Here is a 7445-nt window from a genome sequence, read left to right as displayed (position 1 = left end):
AATACTGCCCCCGATATACCTTTCCCCATTTTCGCTGGTGTGTGGCTCGGAGCCCAGGGGGCTTAAGTTTTAAGAAGGGCAGGATTGTGACCAGCACCGGAAGGTCTTTAAGATGGCTATTTCAGTTCAAAACCCCATATAAATATGAAAAACTTCCTTAAACTACCCGACCGTGCCTACATTTGTCTTAGTATGCCTCTACAGACATTCAACTCCAGCATTGCGCGTAACTAACAGGTGCGAGTTGTTACGCCTGCGCCGGAAGCGTACCGGAATGAAAATAATTATTGAAAAACATCAAGAGGTTTCATGTCCGCTGTTCCGTGAGACGAGGCACGTAACGGCGAAAGCCACATGGAGTTCACACAGGCGTCCCCTGAGCAGCGGCGTGTTTTGTGCAGGCGCTGGCAGGTTGCCAATACGCTCAAACCGATGCATGCTGTCGTAGGGGTGACAGAAGATGCGCAAAATGTGGCGATGTATAATGTGCATAAAGTGTCCCGGGAACAGGGTGTGGGAGACGGGTGACGGCTCCTAGATTTCAAAGAATTTAGCACTTACCCCGTGATGTTACGTGCTAAAAGTGGATACAAATAACACCAGCCCGCAAACGTTTATGCGCATTGTTCCAATGCTAGCATAGCGATGAAATTCGCGACCATGGCACACTGCATGCTGTTGAAGTATTCTAAACAAACACACTGACAAGTTTCTTCTTCATATGCCCATCCGAAATGCGCATTTAGGCATCTCATGGCGTATTTCAGGTGTGGATCTTAAGTTGGATTTCAGGCGTCGATCCCAGGTCGGGTGTCAGGCGTCGATCCTAGGTCGGTGTCAGGCGTGGATCCCAAGGCGAGTGTCAAGTGTGGATCTGAGGGCGGGTGTCAGGCGTAGATCTGAAGGCGGGTGTCAGGCGTGGATCTCAAGGTCGGTGTCAGGCACCAATCCCAAGGAGGGTGTCAGGCGTCGATCCTAAGTCGGGTGTCAGGCGTGGATCTCAAGGCGGGTGTCAGGCGCGGCAGGTCAGGCGCAGGCGCGGCAGGTCAGGTGCAGGCACGCGGTTCACCGCCGGGTCGGATCGGAGCCCATCTCCCAGGCAGAGCTCCCGGCCCGCCCCGGGCACAGCCGGAGCTGTTCATGTCCGGATCGCATGCCGCCAGCTATTACTCTCACCCCTCCTAATTGAGACGGATGTAACGGGCTCTGGCGAGGGCCTCTCGAACCGCCGAAGCGACTCACCGGGGGGGGGGGGGGGGGGGGGGGCGCAGCAGCATGCGTCATAAGATGTATTCCTGGAATGGCTCTGGCGAATGTGGGCTGCGTCCTACCCGGCCTCTCGGTCACATCCCAGAACTTCCGCACCGTGAATGCGGGCGTCTACGATGTCGATACGATATATATATATATATATATATATATATATATATATATATTTATATACATATTTATATACATGCATATCTGTTTATAAATATGTATATATATATCTATATATCTATATATCTATCTATCTGTCTATCTATATATATATATATATATATATATATATATATATATATCTCTCTCTCTCTCTCTCTCTCTCTCTCTCTCTCTCTCTCTCTCTCTCTTTTTCTCTCTCTTTTTTTCTCTCTCTCTCTCTCTCTCTCTCTCTCTTTCTCTCTCTCTCTCTCTCTCTCTCTCTCTCTCTCTCTCTCTCTCTCTCTCTCTCTCTCTCTCTCTCTCTCTCTTTCTCTCTATTTATATCGCTATGTTCTGCTGCACTGATGTATGTGTACATTCTTGTCATCAAGATGGCCACGTCCAGATGGAGGCTGTAGTCAGTCAATGCTTACCGCCGCAGCACTCAAGTGCAGACACACACCCCTTCCTGCTGAGCCAACGCACGCCGCATCCCTCTGTCGCTCACACCCGTCCCATGCCTGCCCTGGCGTGTGCGCCGACTGTTTGTGACCGCAGCCAGGCCGCGGGCGTCCGTCCGTGCGCCGGCCTCGATTTGTCTTGGTCGACGCTGCCGCCGAGCACGGCCGGCTGGCCTCCCGCGCCGTCCGCGGCCGCCGCCTGTCCGGCCGCCGTCGGCGCTTCATTTAGCTAATTAGATTTATGTGGTCGGCGTTGGCGACCGCCTCCCATTACAGGTGGAGGAAGACTGATGATTGGGCGTCGGGACCAGGTGGAGGCAGGGCGGCTGGAGAGCCGCGGCCGGTCGCCGGTGAGCCGCGCGTGGCCGGCCGGTGCCGCAGCTGCCCAGGCCACAGCCGCTCCGGGTCACAGCCGTTCGAAGCCGCAGCGTCTTTGAACCGCAGTCCTCCGGGCCGCAGCCGCTGAAACGAGGCGAGCTGTAGCTTCTGTCTTGCGATAATTCTTTGTCGAATTAGCATCACATTTTTGGATAGTTGTCTCGGATTTGTTGGATTGTATTTCCATTTCTACCCCAGTTTCGCACTGATCATCTTTAATCTGCACTCTCATACTGATTTGCCACTGTATAATTAATGGCGGGGATGCGGCCACAATTTTCTGAAGGGAGTTGCCCGGAACTCAGTAAATACGCATCGCGCGGATTTTTTAAACAAAAAATTCCGGCCTAGAAGGAGGGGGGGGGGGGAGGGCGGGGCCCATCCTTGTGTGTGTGTCCCTGGATTATGGTCACGCAGCTGCCAGTTTGAGTCGCGAAAAAGTGATTCAAGTCATATTTTTGTAATTCAATTCATTCGTTATGTGTTCGTGTTTTGTCCCTTTCGTAGTATTCTTGCATATTTATCGGTAAGTTTAGGATGTTGACTTGCATTGACTTATTGGGTTCTAGAGTTATTCTCAGGTTCTCGGATTCAGTATTTCCGAAGCGACTGGCAACCATGTCCAACTTCTTACGTTATGTAGCCAAAAAAGAAGCGTGATTCGTGATTGAAAATTGCACAGGCTGGTCAACATTGATTGAGAGCGAATTGACACCCTCTTCATTTGGAAATCGTGCTCTCGAACGCCAGATCTGAACGGCTCGCCGATAATATTTTTCTCGACCCTGAGCGCCGCATGATGTCTCGGCTGTCCGCGAGCGGGCCCAACCACACGCCAGGTGCTGCGTGACCAAACTCACATTCACCAACCGGCCTCACCCCTCATCGCTGACCTCGGTACCTCGGGCCAACACGCGGCCAGAGGTTCGAAGTGGCGGACGCAGCCAGCCGAAAAGGAGGGTCTGACACAGGGCCAATGGAGTGGCAGAATTTGAATGACGTTGCTGTAGCGTCATGTATGCCTGAATGCCCTTGAAATGGTCTGCACAAAATAGGCTGCTCGTCTCGCGGGCGTGTTGCTCAGAAACTAGAGGGTTTTAGGTCTTAAGAAGGGCAGGACTGTTATGCGCACCGAATGATCCTCAAAATGCTTATTTTAGTCTAAAAAACATACAAATATGAAAAACTCCTTTCAAGACCCCTTCTTACCACGTCATGACCATAACCATGAACTGGTTCTTGATTCTTACTGTGAAAAGAAGTTGGCTTTGGTGTTTCATGAGCAGAAACGAGGTCAAGCTGGGTAACCACGAAGACATACGGAAGATAAGTCGCAACTGATTTCTAGAACGAAACTATCGCATTTCCAGCTACTACGATGTGTATTTACGGGCGTGTTCCAAAATGACGTCATTACTTGCGTCTCGAGACATAAGCATAATTTGGGCAAAATGGAGTGCTGAGCAGCGCCGGGAGAAAACGCTTATGTATACAATGCAGCCCAAGTCAGTTTCCTGTCTGCTCTGATTCCAGAGGTAGACTTAGAGTAGGGGTCCATCTCGGATCCTGTTTGGTTGGACCTGCAGTTACACGCCTGCTGTGTTGGCTCAAAATGTACGAGACTTAAACAAACGCTTGATCGACGGAACCAAAGGCAGAGTGGGCAACCTCAACCCAAAACGGAGTTGGCCTATTGTATCTCCAAATCCCGGGGAGTAATCTACAAAGTTGAAGGCGGGGGGGGGGGGGGGGTAGGAAGGTTGTACCCATTTCGTATACGTCCGAGCTGTACACGAAGTAACGTCCGTGACATTAAAGGTATGCCAGCGTTTTTAGGATGTTTAAATAGGTTTGCAGGATGTTTGTAAGAGCATAACTCTGGCATGCATGACCATGCAACAATGATCAATGACCATATAGTTGAAGACCATGTGTTATAGCGTAACATAACACAAGAACATGGTATATGGAATGCGTGTTTGCTGCTGCAAATCCTGAATGCGCCTAGGTAGTAAAATCCAATGTCGTGTGGACCCATGATAATTATGTTAGTCACCCATTCATTAACTGCTCACTGTTCAATTCCTGCTGCCTCGCACGGAAACCTTGATTCTCGATCTTTGCAGGACTGCTTAGAAATCGGAAAATGCACGTCCAGCCTTTGCTTCCGCTACCTATTTCAAAACGGTCCCGAAGCCAAAACATGAATTTTTCTGACCAAAGTGTGCTGCACAGGTAAAGCTGATGCTGCCTTTACTAAAATCGAGCTTATAGTCCAGTGATATTTTGGCAACACTCATTAAAAGTGAAAGGTTACTTCCACAGAGCATTTCATTTGACGGCGAAGCGCCTGCCAGGCTTCGGTAAAACATGGACACGCACTCTCCTCGACCACCTAAGCCAAGTGTTTTGATTCAAACAGAGCCACCGTCGGAGAAAACAACATGGCTAAATAACTGCTTCGTATATTTTCGGCGCGCGAAAGGTGTGGACTGGACATGGCAGCTCTTGATCACCCATAAATACAAATGCATCGCTTTGAATGCAATATAAAGCCCCTGGGTGACATTCTGACTTTAACACCGTGCTCAGGTCTTGATGGGCATTCGGCTCCACTTTGTTCTCGTGCGTTTATTGCCCCCAGGCGGGCCATAGCAGGGCCGTATGGTCATTTGCCGGCGCTGGCTATGATGGTAGTTAAATTGAACGGTGATGCGATACCGTCCAGTCTCCGCTCCCTCTCTCACTCTCTCCCACTACGCTATGCCCTCCCACTCTGTCCGTCTCTTTCTCTCTTTCCCTGTCATGCTCGTTCGTTCGTGTGTTTCTCACGTCGTGGTTATACGTTCAGTGCATGCATTTCCCATTCTTCGAACAAGTCCGCCCTAAAATTGCTGTTTCATATGGTATTAAGTGTAATGACATTATTTTGCCAAAAAATTGCATCAAAATAAGATCGTGGTATATATTGCAAACATGCTTAGATCGAACCCCAATTACTCATCCTGCACAACGTTAAACAGGAGCGGATTTCTCCCGCAGCATTGCAGAGTCTGTCCTTGAAGGTTTGGTCCACTTGTTTACTGGATTTGCACGGAAATCACAATTGCTTCTAGGATCCAGAAGTCTGGATTTTCCCGCCTGACTTCACGTTTTGTCGGTCTGAATTGAAATTTCAGTTAATGGATTCGCATAGATAGTCATAGCCTTACTACTCGGAAAAGCAGCAGAATGGAGATATAGATGCGTTGACATCTCGGCCACATGCTTTCATCGAAACGAAAAAATTGAATTCAGAATTGCCAGCCAACGATCCTTTTCGATTTTCAGGTTTCTTTTTTGAAACAGTGAGCCACAGATTTTAAAGGACAGCAACATTCAGGGTTCTCAACAAGGAACAATTGCCAACCATTTCTACAGTACAGTGCATGCCTAACTAAGAATTATAATATTATTTTATAGCTACTTGAAGAACGTCTTAATTCCTAGTTAGATGTGCACTGTACCGTAGTAATGACTGGCAATTGCTCCTTGTTTAATCCACTGAATGTTAGTGTCCTGTAAAAACTGTAGCTCGCTGTTAAAAAACTGAAATTTGAGTAGAATCATCGGCAGGCAATCTTGAATTCACTTCAGCTATTGATTCGATATATTCATGTTGCCGAAATATTAACGCATCTACATTTCCATTCCCCTGGTTTCTCTCCTCGGAATGAAGCTATGACCACCCTCTTATCCATGTGAATAATGTTCCTCGCAAATCCACTTAACAACGTAATGAATTCGGTTTATATGGTCAATTAAGCAATGTTGCTGTTCGCTCTGCAAAGGGGAAAGCGGCCTGTTACGTGTGACTTTATATAACAGCACACTACTTCGATGACTTGCGTTTCTGGTCTCGGAGACACCTATTGCAGACCCCAAGTTGGCAATTCAAGCGGGGAGGATTAGCTTTCGCTCATAAGTGGTGATCGGTACAATTCATCTCGAGCGCGGGACAAAGGCCTGATGTCTCCAACGCATAATCTTCGTTGCTTGCCAGTGTTTTATCAACTTTCAATTATTTCGATCCCACGTGAAAGGGCCGAGCCAAAGTAAAGACATCATCAGCGTGTATGAGCATCTGCCATGCCAACGTCAGCGATGTGAACATTCACGCACATTAATAGCTTTTCCCAACGACAGCCTAATGTCAGCACGACTAAAAAGTAGCGTTGTGTTGAACATCCGCGTTACAATCATTTCCGACTGCAGCAGTTGCGCAATACCATGGGCGCAAAAACATGCGAGCATGCGATAAGGACATTCCCTTCACGAGCATGTCTGATGTAGTGATTGTTGTGATGTAGTGATGTAGTGATGTTCAGCAGATTGATTCACTTTCATGCGTTGATATGTCATAGACAGATAAATAAGTAGTTAGCCAATTGGCGAAAAGAACGCCCCGCTGAAGCTACCGATCAAAATATGAACCAAAGAAATCGCGCATTGGGAGTGCACCTGCTGAAAAGGGTGCACCTGCTGGGGCTGCGATCACTCCTCACTCGCCGGGCATGTAGACGATGAAGCAGCCCGGCGCCGCAGTGGTGGCTGACCGATGCCGGCGTCTCGAGTGGCATTGGTGACGCGCAGAACTGAGCGCAGTCGCGCTGCTTTTCGGAAACGTTCCCGATCACTTGTTGGCAAGCGTGGGAGCACGCGCCGTTTCGTGGATGTGCCACCGCCAGGGCACCACCGGGCATCGGACACCTGACGAGGTGGAAAAGAATATTGGAGAAACAACGCATCAGGTCGCAACAGATCGTGAATCTGACCCAGATGCCAGCCAGGGTCACGGCAGCAGTACTCAGGGCTCAGCCCGGGTCCTCCCGTCTCTGGCGCTGGTTGTCATGACGACACCCCGCAGTCGCCGCCTCGAGCGCCGAAATGTCTCGCGCTGGTTGTAGCGGACGAACAGGGCATACTAAGCATTAACGAAAGGATTGTGGCGAGGTATTAATACCACAGATTATATCAGTGTTCAGACCATACTACGCATGCTAGTTAGAATACATGTGATGCACCAGATGGGGCAGAAGCCCAAACAATAATTTCACCCGTAAACATTAAGCTTTTACGTCGTACCACGCAATTACATTTGTACGCATTACGTGCCACGCCGTCCTCTGCCAGCCCGACCCAAGCACGGTGTGTGCGGCGGACGCG

This window comes from Pollicipes pollicipes, unplaced genomic scaffold, assembly GCF_011947565.3.
Source record: "Pollicipes pollicipes isolate AB1234 unplaced genomic scaffold, Ppol_2.1 Scaffold_7261;HRSCAF=8764_pilon_pilon_pilon, whole genome shotgun sequence".
Classification (NCBI taxonomy): domain Eukaryota; kingdom Metazoa; phylum Arthropoda; class Thecostraca; order Pollicipedomorpha; family Pollicipedidae; genus Pollicipes; species Pollicipes pollicipes.
The sequence above is the reverse complement of the archived record's forward strand: the minus strand, read 5'-3'. Positions refer to the sequence as shown.